Below are 13,505 nucleotides of genomic sequence, written 5' to 3'. Positions count from 1 at the left end.
CTGTGATGGTTCACCCTGTGTCCCTGTCACACTCTGACCCTGTGATTGTTCACCCTGTGTCCCTGTCACACTCTGACCCTGTGATGGTTCACCCTGTGTCCCTGTCACACTCTGACCCTGTGATGCTTCACCCTGACCCTGTCACACTCTGACCCTGTGATGGTTCACCCTGTCTCTGTCACACTCTGACCCTGTGATGGTTCACCCTGTCTCTGTCACACTCTGACCCTGTGATGGTTCACCCTGTGTCTCTGTCACACTCTGACCCTGTGATGGTTCACCCTGTGTCCCTGTCACACTCAGACCCTGTGATGGTTCATCCTGTGTCTCTGTCACACTCTGACCCTGTGATTGTTCACCCTGTGTCCCTGTCACACTCTGACCCTGTGATGGTTCACCCTGTCCCTGTCACACTCTCACCCTGTGACGTTTCATCCTGTGTCTCTGTCACACTCTGACCCTGTGATGGTTCACCCAGAGTCCCGTTCTCACACTGACCCTGTGACACTTCACCCAGAGTCCCGTTCTCACACTGACCCTGTGACACTTCACCCAGAGTCCTGTTCTCACACTGAGACACTTCAACCAGAGTCCTGTTCTCACACTGACCCTGTGACACTTCACCCTGTGTCCCTGTCACACTGACCCTGTGATGGTTCACCCTGTGTCCCAGTCACACTCTGACCCTGTAATGGTTCACCCTGTGTCCCTGACACACTCTGACCTTGTGATCGTTCACCCTGTCCGTGTCACACTCTGACCCTGTGATGTTTCATCCTGTGTCTCTGTCACACTCTGACCCTGTGATGGTTCACCCTGTGTCCCTGTCACACTCTGACCCTGTGATGGTTCACCCTGTCTCTGTCACACTCTGACCCTGTGATGTTTCATCCTGTGTCTCTGTCACACTCTGACCCTGTGATGGTTCACCCTGTGTCCCTGTCACACTCTGACCCTGTGATGATTCACCCTGTGTCCCTGACACACTCTGACCCTGTGATGGTTCACCCTGTGTCCCTGACACACTCTGACCTTGTGATGGTTCACCCTGTCCGTGTCACACTCTGACCCTGTGATGTTTCATCCTGTGTCTCTGTCACACTCTGACCCTGTGATGGTTCACCCTGTCTCTGTCACACTCTGACCCTGTGATGGTTCACCCTGTGTCCCTGTCACACTCTGACCCTGTGATGGTTCACCCTGTGTCCCTGTCACACTCTGACCCTGTGATGTTTCATCCTGTGTCTCTGTCACACTCTGAACCTGTGATGCTTCACCCTGTCCCTGACACACTCTGACCCTGTGATGGTTCACCCTGTGTCCCTGTCACACTCTGACCCTGTGATGGTTCACCCTGTGTCTCTGTCACACTCTGACCCTGTGATGGTTCACCCTGTCCCTGTCACACTCTGACCCTGTGATGGTTCACCCTGTGTCTCTGTCACACTCTGACCCTGTGATGGTTCACCCTGTGTCCCAGTCACACTCTGACCCTGTGACGTTTCATCCTGTGTCTCTGTCACACTCTGACCCTGTGATGGTTCACCCTGTGTCCCTGTCACACTCTGACCCTGTGATGGTTCACCCTGTATCCCTGACACACTCTGACCCTGTGATGGTTCACCCTGTGTCTCTGTCACACTCTGACCCTGTGATGGTTCACCCTGTCTCTGTCACACTTTGACCCTGTGATGGTTCACCCTGTGTCCCTGTCACACTCTGACCCTGTGATTGTTCACCCTGTGTCCCTGTCACACTCTGACCTTGTGATTGTTCACCCTGTGTCCCTGTCACACTCTGACCCTGTGATGGTTCATCCTGTGTCTCTGTCACACTCTGACCCTGTGATGGTTCACCCTGTGTCTCTGTCACACTCTGACCCTGTGATGGTTCACCCTGTCCCTGTCACACTCTGACCCTGTGACGTTTCATCCTGTGTCTCTGTCACACTCTGACCCTGTGATGGTTCACCCTGTGTCCCTGTCACACTCTGACCCTGTGATGGTTCACCCTGTATCCCTGACACACTCTGACCCTGTGATGGTTCACCCTGTGTCTCTGTCACACTCTGACCCTGTGATGGTTCACCCTGTCTCTGTCACACTTTGACCCTGTGATGGTTCACCCTGTGTCCCTGTCACACTCTGACCCTGTGATGGTTCACCCTGTGTCCCTGTCACACTCTGACCCTGTGATGCTTCACCCTGACCCTGTCACACTCTGACCCTGTGATGGTTCACCCTGTCTCTGTCACACTCTGACCCTGTGATGGTTCACCCTGTGTCCCTGTCACACTCTGACCCTGTGATGGTTCACCCTGTGTCCCTGTCACACTCTGACCCTGTGATGGTTCACCCTGTCCCTGTCACACTCTGACCCTGTGACGTTTCATCCTGTGTCTCTGTCACACTCTGACCCTGTGACGGTTCACCCTGTGTCCCTGTCACACTCTGACCCTGTGATGGTTCACCCTGTCCCTGTCACACACTGTCACTGTGACAGTTCATCCAGTTTCTCTGTCTCACACTGACACTATGACAGTTCACCCTGTATCCCCATCTTGCCCTGACCCTGTGACACTTCACCCGGTGTCCCCATCACACCCTGGCCCTTTGTCTCTTCACCGTGACCCTGTCACTCACTGACCATGTGACACTTCATCCAGTATCCCCATCACACCCTGACCCTGAGGCACTTCACCCAGTGTCTCCAACTCACACTGACCCTGTGACTCTTCACCCAGTGTCTCCGTCTCACACTGACCCTGTGACACCTCACCCAGTGTCTCCGTCTCACCCTGACCCTGTGACACTTCACCCAGTGTTTCCATCTCACCCTGACCCTGCGACACTTCACCCAGTATCCCCGTCTTGCCCCTGACCCTGTCACTCTTCATCCAGTAACCCCGTCACATATTGATCCTGTGACATTTCACCCAGTGGTCCTGTCACACTCGATGTCTAATATTGTCATAGCTGGCCTGCTCATCTTTGGAGGGATCTGGTGACCTGTATCATTTCCGTACAATATAATTCATATTTTGTGGTACTTAGTTATAACACAGTATATTATCATGATTTTAACTTGAAGTAGACAAAAGATAGTTTGATTTAAAGTTCTAAGTAAATTATTATTATTGAAGTACATTTATGTCACTGTATACAACCTTGATATTTTTCTCTTGTGGGCATTTGCAGGAAAGATAACAAAATACAATAGAATCTACAACATCGCACACATAAACAAAGATTGACAAACAACCAATATGCCAAAGAAGACAAACTGTGCAAATGAATAAAATACTATTACTGAGAACATGAGTTGTGAAGAGTCATTGGAAGTGAGTCTGTTGGTCGCAGTATCAGTTTGGAGTTGTGTTCGGTGAGGTTATTCACTCCGGTTCAGGAGTCTGATGATTGAAGGGTAACAACTGTTCCTGAACCTGGTGGTGTGGGACCCAAGGCTCCTGTACCTCCTGCCCAATGGCAGTAGCATGAAGAGAGCAGGGTCTGGGTGGTGGGTGGCCTTGATGGTGGATGCTGCTGTCTTGTGCCAGCGCTCCTTGAAAATGTACCCACTGGTGGGGAGGGCTTTGCCTGCAATAGATCTGTTGAATACAAGATAATACAATCTCTGTATAAATAAATAACTGTGTGTTTGATCGCCTTCCTCTAAGGAAATTTGAAGCAATTTCTTTGAGATGGGATACAGAAGAGTGTGTACATTTATACAATTTGTGCTGTTTTAGCTTGTAAATGCAACTGAACCGCCTCGTTTCATCAGAGCCCAATTGTGCCCTTCCTTCCATGTGTATGTTATGTTTGCGATGACGACCTGTTTTGAGGAATGGCTTGATATCTCGTGCAGTAACACACCGTACAGCATCGTGGAATGAACGAGCATAGGAACAAGTCCAAGCACCATGGGAACGCTTCACAGGAGCTCTCCAACAGAACTGACTGTTGCGTCATTCCCCCAAAGCCGGGCTCCTCCTCCTTTACGGTCGCCTGCATTCTTTCAGAGTATGATGATACGGTCCCTGTACACCTCCTGCAGATTTGTTTATTTTCAGTCTGTACAGCTTCAAGGTGAGCGGCTACATTTCATTCGGAACTTGAGGGGGTTTGGTATGTCACCAAAGGCCCTCGCAACTTTCTACCGATGTACCACAGAGAGCATTCTGACCGGCTGCATCACCATCTTGTATGGTGTGTGGGTGGGTGGCCACTACACTAGATCAAAAGAAGCTGCAGAAAGTTGTAAGCTCAGTCAGCTCCATCATGGGCACGAGCCTCCCCAGAACCCAGGGCATCTTCAAGGGGTGATGCCTCAAAAAGGCAGCATCCATCGTTAAGGACCCCCATTACCCAGGACATGCCCTGTTCTCATTGTTACCATCAGGGGCAAGGTACAGGAGCCTGAAGAAACACACTCAACAATTCAGGGATAGCTTCTACCCCTCTGCCATCAGGTTTCTGAATGGAGGTTGAACCTACGAACACTACTTTTTTGTCCAGCTCTTGGCTCCATCCCTCCCCCTCCTGTCTTCTCCTATCATTCTGGATCTCCCCCTCCCCCTCCCACTTTCGAATCTCTTACTAACTCCTCCTTCAGTTAGTCCTGACGAAGGGTCTCGTCCTGAAACGTCGACTGTACCTCTTCCTAGAGATGCTGCCTGGCCTGCTGCGTTCACCAGCAACTTTGATGTGTGTTGCTTGAACTTCCAGCATCTGCAGAATTCCTGTTGTTTACAAGGGTTTGGAATTGGTTTACTATTGTCACATGTACCGAGATATAATGATAAATATTGGTGTTCTGTGAAGATGTAACATGTTTTCTTTCTAATAAAATGAAACAGGTGGACATACAATAGTTATAGTATTCTTTAGACTTATTTTGGCATTGGTTTATTATAGTAACAGTTACCAAGATACCATGAAAAGCTTGTCCTGTATACTGTTCACACAGATCATTTCATGACATAGTGCATTGAGGTAGAACAAGGTAAAAACAATAACAATGCAGAATAAAGTGTAAAGGCTTCAGAGGAAGTCCAATGCAGGTGACACTACCTGCAGAAAGTCTGCAGAATTTCTCTGATGACTCAGCAATAGTTGGGTGTAAAGAGAGGACGGGAGGATGAATACAGGGACCTGGTGGAGGACTATGGTAAATGGTGCAAGGTGAATCATCTGCAGCTCAGCATCAGTAAGACAAAGGAGATGGTGATGAAGTTTAGGAAGACCAAGCCTGCACTGCTCCCTGTTATCATTGATGGTGAGGACCTATATGTACCTGGGGACGCTCCTGGATGACAGACTTGAGTGGAGCACCAACACAGAGGCTGTGTACAAGTCGTCTTTACTTCCTGAGGAGACTGAGGTCCTTTGGAGTATGTAGGCCTCTCCATCACATGCTCTACTAGTCTGTTGTCAGCAGTACAACCTTCTATGTGGTGGTGTGCTGGGACAATGATATTGACACGGGTGATGCCAACAGACTCAATAAACTGATTAGAAAGGCTGGCTCTGTTATAAGAGTCAAACACAACACACTGGAGGCTGTGGTAGAACAAAAGGCTCCATGGAAACTCCTGGCAATTCTGGACAATGTCTCTCACCCTCTGCATGCCACCTTGGCTGAACAGGGGGAGCACCTTTTCAGTGAATTTTAGTGACAACTGTGCTGCTCCAATGAGCGCTATATGAGGTTATTCTGACCCTCGGTCATTTAGGCTCTATAACGAACCAACCTATAGCTGAGGAAGTGATGACACCACCCCCCCCCATCTGAGGTAACTTATTTTTTATTATTTCTTATTTCTCTTCTAATATTTATATATTTGTTTATCTGTGTACCTGTAATGCTACTGTGATACTGTAATTTCCTATGGGATCAATAAAGTATCTATCTATCTATCTAATAAAGTGCAAGGTCATAATGAAGCACATTGTGATGTCGAGAGTCCATCTTATCATACAAGAGGCGCAGTGAAGAGTCTGATAACAGAAGGGTAGAAGTTGTCCTTGTGTCTGGTGCTACGTGCTTTCTGGCTTTTGTACTTTTTGCCTGATGGGTGAGGGGAGAAGAGAGAATTTCCAGGGTGGGAGAGGTCTTTGATTATGCTGGCTGCTTTACTGAGGCAGTGAGAAGTACAGGCAAGAGTCCATAGAGGAGAGTCTTGTAGTCAAGTGCAGAGTAGTTATTATACCAAGCTGTTACACATCCAGACACGATAATTTCTATGATGCATCAATAAAAATTGGTAAAGGTTGGTGGGGATGTGCAAAACTTCTTTCCCCCCGTGAGGAAATAGAGGCATTGGTGAGCTTTCTTTGCTGTGACATCAATGTGTTTCGACAAGATCTCACACTCAGACTAAATAATTCATGAAATATTAATTTTCTTTCATTTGGTATGCACCCGGCTCTATTGTTCAAAGAAAATTCATCACAGACTCCAAGCTTCAGTGTAATAAAATAGAGTGCTGTCACTACTTTGATCAGACTGTGTCACTAGCTCGGTGAGTACATACTGGGTACATGGACGTTCCTCATTAGAATTCAACGGAGACGGTGGTTCGAATTCACTTTGTCTTTCTGAGCAGGATGTGGGCAGAGCGGGCAGAGCGGGCAATGCTGGTATTTGTTTCCCATCCTTAACTGCAGCTTGAGATGGCCGGTGGCGGGGAGCCACTGCGTTCTTTCTGATGAAGATGCTCTAGTGTGCTGTTGGGAAGAGAGTTCCATGATTTAACTTAATTACCCACTTTCTGCCCAATACGCCACTGGTGTTTCAGGCAGCAATGAAGATCCTCCACTTCTGTCTGTATAGGATTCTCTATTGCTCTTTCCTTAATAGCTTTACCAGGCAGGGTTGTTAACCCTGATCTGAACCCCTCAACCTGGAGGACCGGTGAACCACTTTTAGTGTGGCCCCTACCCTTTGACCTGTTTGGTATGAGTGACCCTGCTGAGAGCCAAACCATAAAGCCCTGACCCCAGCCAACATAGCTCTCCGGGTCATTGGGGCAAGCAAGCTTCCAAACCACAACAGGGTTGTGGTCTCTCCATGATTCAAACCCAACAACAATGAAGAAGTGAGAATATAAAATTTCAAGGTTGGGTTTTATGAGATCTGGAGGAGAATGTACAGGATGGTGCTCTTATGTGTCTGCTGTCTTTTTTTACTGATCTCAATAAAGGTTGTGGATCTGGGAGTCAGAAACAGAATATTACTGACATATATCATGAAATTTGTTGTTTGTGTCAGCAGTACAGTGCAATACGTAAAAATACTGTACATTACAATAAGAAATGGTTGGGTTGAGTTGTTCTTCGATCCTGGCAATTTACTTGCAAATGTTTCATCGCCGTACAAGGAGACGTCATCAGTGCACTGTTAATTGTAGTGTGTCCTCCGAATGCTTGGCCTTCATATCAATCAGCTGATTGGTTGTCATTTTGTAAACTCAATTGCGATGTAGCAAGGAGAGCTCGTCGCTGATTGGTTACATGGCATATGAGCCAATGCAGACAAAATTCCAGATCACAACACACAAATTTTGCTACATGACCAGTCAGCAACCCGATTTTCTTCCTACATCACAATTGAGTTTCTAGAATGATGACATCAGCAGATTGATCAGTATATAAAGGACAAGCATACAATTAAGCTGGGTGCCAACTGCCGTAAAACAAGAAGAAGGAGGAGAAGGACACGCCACAATTAACAGCACACTGATGATGCCTCCTTGCATCACGAGGAAACATTTGCACCTGTCAAGATCAGAAAACAGCTCAACACAACCACCAACCACTGGAGCTAAACATTTTCTGAATTATTATTATATATATTATTGTTCGTCCATCATCGACATCGATGAGGATCTTAACACCATTGTGATGGTGTCGAGACTAGCACGAGATTTGGATTTAAGTGAGGGAGAGTTGCGCATTAATTATATAAAAAATTAAATAAGTGCAAACGGAGAGAGCAAAATTAGTGAGGCGATGTTCTTGGGTTGGTTCTCTGTTCAGAAATCTGATGGCGAAGGGGAAGAAGCTGTTCCTAAAAGATAAAGTGTGTGTCTTCAGGCTCCTGTATCTCTTCCTTGATGGTAGCAATGAGAAGAGGGCATGTGCTGGGTGATGGGGGGTCCTAAATAATAGATGCCACCTTTTTGAGGCATTTCCTTTTGAAGATGAAATGAAGATGAATTCAGGGGAGGAATGAAGAGTAATTATAGGTGATGGACACTGTGACACTGTGACCACAGTGCTGAGGAAGAACAATCAGGGTGATGGACGGTGTGCCAATCAAACTTACCCTGGATTGTGTTGAACAACTTAAGACAGGTAACCACATTGTTTGTGAATCTGGAGTTAGGTATAGGCTAGATTTCATAAGGCAGCAGATTTCATTTCCCAAAGGACATTACATATGTAAAAGATGCCTGAAGATGGAAACAAAACAAAAATAGAAAATATTAGGAAGGTCAGAAGCAAAGCTGAGTTAACGTTTTAAGTTGATGACCTTTCATCAGTTCTGCTCCTCCCCCACCTCCTCCTGGCTTCTTTTCCCTTGCTGCCCAGTCTTGATGACGGGGTTTGAACCCAAATGCCTCTTTATAGATGCTGCCTGACTCTCTGAGTAATAGAATCATAGAAGTCATAAAAAAGTACAGTACACTAACAGGCCCTTTGGCCCATCTAGTCCATGCTGGACCATTCAAATTGCCTACTCCCATCGATCAGCACTGGGACCATAGCCCTCCATACCCTTATCATCTGCGTATCGTACCTATCTAAACTTCTCTTAAAGATCGAAATCAAGCTCCCCTGCACCACTTCCGCTGGCAGCTCATTCCACACTCTCACACCCTCTGAGTGAAGAAGTTTCCCCTCATGTTCTCCTTAAACTTTTCACCTTTCACCCTTAACTCATGACCTTCAGTTGCAATCCCACCCATCCTCAGTGGAAAAAACCTGCTTGCATTTACCCTATCTATACCCCTTATAATTTTGTATACCTGTATCAAATCAGAATCAGGTTTATTATTGCCGGCATGTGTTGTGAAATTTGTTAACTTAGCAGCAGTAGTTCAAAGCAGTACATAATATAGAAGGAGGGGAAAAATAAATAAATTACAGTAAATGTACATTGAATAGATTAACACACGTGCAAAAACAGAAATAACACATATTTAAAAAGTGTGGTAGTGTTCATGGGTTCAATGTCCATTTAGGAGTCAGGTGGCAGAGGGGAAGAGGCTCTTCCTGAATCGCTGAGTGTGTGCCTTCAGGCTTCTGTATCTCCAACCTGATAGTAACAGTGAGAAAAGGGCATTTCCTGGGTGCTGGAGGTCCTTAATAATGGATGCTGTCTTCCTGAGACACCGCTCCTTGAAAATCTCCCCTCAGTCTTCTACATTCCAAAAGGAATAAAGGTCCTAACCCATTCAATTCTTCCTTATAACTCAGGTATTCCAGACCGAGCAACATCCTTGAAAGTTCTCCAACATTTTCTGTGTTGTTCTGGATTTCCAGCGTCTGCAGAATCTCTTGGGTCAATTGGTAGCCATGAAGAATTTTTATGACAATCCAATATTTTCATCCCATAGACCTGACGCAGACTGGGAGACCGCTTTGCTGAACATCTACGCTCTGTCCGCCAGAGAAAGCAGGATCTCCCAGTGGCCACACATTTTAATTCCACATCCCATTCCCATTCTGACATGTCTAACCACGGCCTCCTCTACTGTAAAGATGAAGCCACACTCAGGTTGGAGGAACAACTCCTTATATTCCATCTGGGTAGCCTCCAACCCGTTGGCATGAACATCGACTTCTCTAACTTCCGCTAAGGCCCCACCTCCCCCTCGTACCCCATCTGTTACTCATTTTTATGCACACATTCTTTCTCTCACTCTCCTTTTTCTCCCTCTGTCCCTCTGAATATACCTCTTGCCCATCCTCTGGGTCACCCCCCGCTTCCTTGTCTTTCTTCCCGGACCTCCTGTCCCATGATCCTCTCGTATCCCCTTTTGCCTATCACCTGTCCAGCTCTCAGCTCTATCCTTCCCCCTCCTGTCTTCTCCTATCATTTTGGATCTCCCCCTCCCCCTCCAACTTTCAAATCCCTTACTCACTCTTCCTTCAGTTAGTCCTGACGAAGGGTCTCGGCCTGAAACGTCAACTGCACCTCTTCCTACAGATGCTGCTTGGCCTGCTGCGTTCACCAGCAACTTTGATGTATGTTGCTTGAATTTCCAGCATCTGCAGAATTCCTGTTGTTTGCCAATATTTTCATATTCACTGATCTTAGCTTCTTATTCCAAATCTATTTTATGACTATGATTTAAGTTCTGAATTGGTCGTGGAGATTTGAGCTCGTGACTTCAGTTCAGCGTTTTGTGCCTTTGCTGGCTCCTTGCCCACAGCTGACACAGCCACCGGATGTTGATGCTGGAATCTGGCAGGATACTAACTCCAGACTCTAATCCAAAAACAAGGAAGCATTTAAGATCCAAAACTAAGCCTCACACAACAAGCTCATCTGCATATTGGATAGCAGGAAACATCAAGTGGAATTCACTGGAATTCAGAAGAATAAGGGGTGACCTCATTGAAACCTATGGAGTGGTGAAAGGCCTTGATAGAGTGCATGTGGAGTGGGAGAGTCCAAGACCTGAGGACACAGCCTCAGAATAGAGGGGTGTTCTTTCAGAGTGGAGGTGAGGAGGAATTTCTTCAGCTAGAGAGTGGTGAGTCTGTGGAATTCATTGGAGGATGTCTTTATGTACGTTTAAGGCAAAGGTTGATAGATTCTTGATTGGTCAGGTCATGAAAGGATACGGGGAAATGGCAGGAGATTGAGGTTGAAAGGAGAAATGGATCAGCCATGATGAAATAGTAGAGCAGACTCAATGTGCCAAATGCCCTAATTCTGCTCCTGTATCTAATGGTCTTATGGTCTAATGGAAACCAGGCCAGCAGAAGCCAGACAACACACATCAAAGTTGCTGGTGAACGCAGCAGGCCAGGCAGCATCTCTAGGAAGAGGTACAGTCGACGTTTCGGGCCGAGACCCTTCATTAGGACTGGACTGGAGTGGAGAGCAGAGCATTCGGAAGGAGTGAGGTTGGAATGGGGACAAGGTGTGGTGAAGTCGAGACGGTTTATGTCCCGTCGGCAGTTAGCAATAAAGAGATCCAGAGCAGGCAGAAGACCAGTGTGGGGTGTCCATGAAGAGGAGGAGGGTTGAAGACGGGAGAAGGGGTCATCGGTGGGGGTGGAAGAGTCCTTGCCGAAGAAGTAGGCTCGGAGATGGAGACGGCGGAAGAAGAGTTCCGCATCATGGCGAATGCGGAACTTGCTGAGGTGTGGGCGAAGGGGGACAAAGGTGAGGCCTGAAGGGTCTCAGCCCGAAAAGTCGACTGTACCTCTTCCTAGAGATGTTGCCTGGCCTGCTGCGTTCACCAGCAACTTTGATGTGTGTTGCTTGAATTTCCAGCATCTGCAGAATTCCTCGTGTTTACAGCAGAAGCCAGAGTTGAGTTGGAGCTAGTCAGAAGAGTATTGAAATGAGGTCATAAAGGGAAAATAGTGGCAATGTGTGGCAAATTGGAGTGAGTTGTTCGATAGGTAAGGATAGGTATTGCTAATGAATAGACTGTTTGGTTTGGATTTGTATGGGAACTTGAAATTGCAAGTACTCCAGTTGGCTGAATATTAAGGAAACTCAAGTTGTGACTTTGGAAAACTACAAGGATTTGGGGAGAATCTAGCTGGCTGTAAAGATCCCAGAGTTCTGGATGCTCTTTGCATACTAACAAGTGGAGCACCAATTAGCACAGTGCTGCTTAGACCATCAGACATAGGAGTAGAATTAGGCCATTTGGCTCATTGAGTCTGATCTACCATTCAATTATGGCTGACCATTTTCTCCTCCCCTCTTCAGCCACACTCCCTTGCCTTCTCCCCATAACCTTTGATACTGTGGCCAATCCCACCTTAAGTACACCCAACAACCAGGCCTCCAAAGCTGCCCGAGGTAACAAATTCCACAAATTCATCACTTTTGGCTAAAGAAGAATCTGCATCTCTGTTCTAAATGGATGCCCCTCTATCCTGAGGCTGTGCCCTCTTGTCCTAGAACCATCCACCATGGGGAAACATCCTTTCCACATCTACTCTGTCTAGGCCTTTCATTATTTGAAAGGTTTCAATGACATTCCCCCTCATCCTTCTAAATGCTATGGAGTATAGATACAGAGTCAACAAATGTTCCTCGTATGACAACCCTTTCAATCTTGGAATCACCCTTGTGAACCTCCTCTGAACCCTCTCCAAAGCCAGCACATCTTTTCTTAGATAAGGAGCCCAAAGCTGTTCACAATACTTAGGTGAGGCCTCACCAGTCCCTTATAAAGCCTCAGCATCACATCCCTGTTCTTACATTCCAGACCTCTTGAAATGAATGCTAACTTTGCAGTTTCCTTCCTCACCACCGACTCTACCTGCAAGCCAACCTTTAGGGTGTACTGCACAATGACTCCCAAGTCTCTTTTCATCTCAGATTTTTGAACTTTCTCCCCATTTAGAAAATATTCTGCACATTCCTTTCTCGTACCAAAGTGCATGAGCATACATTTTCCAACTTTGTATTTCATTTGCCACTTTCTTGCCCAATCTCCTAATCTGTTTAAGTCCTTCTGCAGCCTACCTGTTACCTCAACACAACCTGCCCCTCCACTAATCTTCGTATCATCTGCAAACTTAGTAACAAAGCCATCCATTCCATCATCTGAATCATGAATATGCAGCATAAAAAGTAGTGGTCCCAGCTCCAACCCCTGCAGACCACTAGTCACTGGCAGCTGACCAGAAAAGGATCCTTTTATTCCCACTCACTGCCTCCTACCAATCAGCCAATGCCCTAATCATGCCAGTAACTTTCCTGTAATGCCATGTGCTCTTAACTTCGTAAGCAGCCTCATGTGTGGCACCTTGTAAAATGCCAACTGAAAATCCAATTATACAATATCCACTGCATTCCCTTTGTCTATCCTAATTGTAATCTCCTCAGAATTCCAGCAGGTTTGTCAGGCAAGATTTTCCCCTAAGGAAACCATGCTGACTTTGTCCTATCTTGTCCTGTGTCATCCTTAACAATTGACTCCAACATCTTCCCAACCACTGAGTTCAGGTTAACTGGTCTATAATTTCCTTTCTGCTGCCTTTCTCCTTTCTTAAAGAGTGGACTGACATTTGCAATTTTCCATGCCAGAGTCCAGTGATTCTTGTAAGATCATTACTAATGCCTCCGCAATCTCTACCGCTACCTCTTTCTGAACCCTTGGGTGCAGTTCATCTGGTCCGGGTGACTTATGTACCCTTAGTTCTTTTAGCTTTTTTAGCACCTTCTCCCTTGTAAAAGAAACCGCACTCACTTCTCTTCCCCCACACCCTTCAACATCTGGCAGACTACTAGTGTCATCCACA

The sequence above is a fragment of the Mobula hypostoma genome, chromosome 8 (assembly GCF_963921235.1).
Source record: "Mobula hypostoma chromosome 8, sMobHyp1.1, whole genome shotgun sequence".
Taxonomy (NCBI): domain Eukaryota; kingdom Metazoa; phylum Chordata; class Chondrichthyes; order Myliobatiformes; family Myliobatidae; genus Mobula; species Mobula hypostoma.
The sequence above is the reverse complement of the archived record's forward strand: the minus strand, read 5'-3'. Positions refer to the sequence as shown.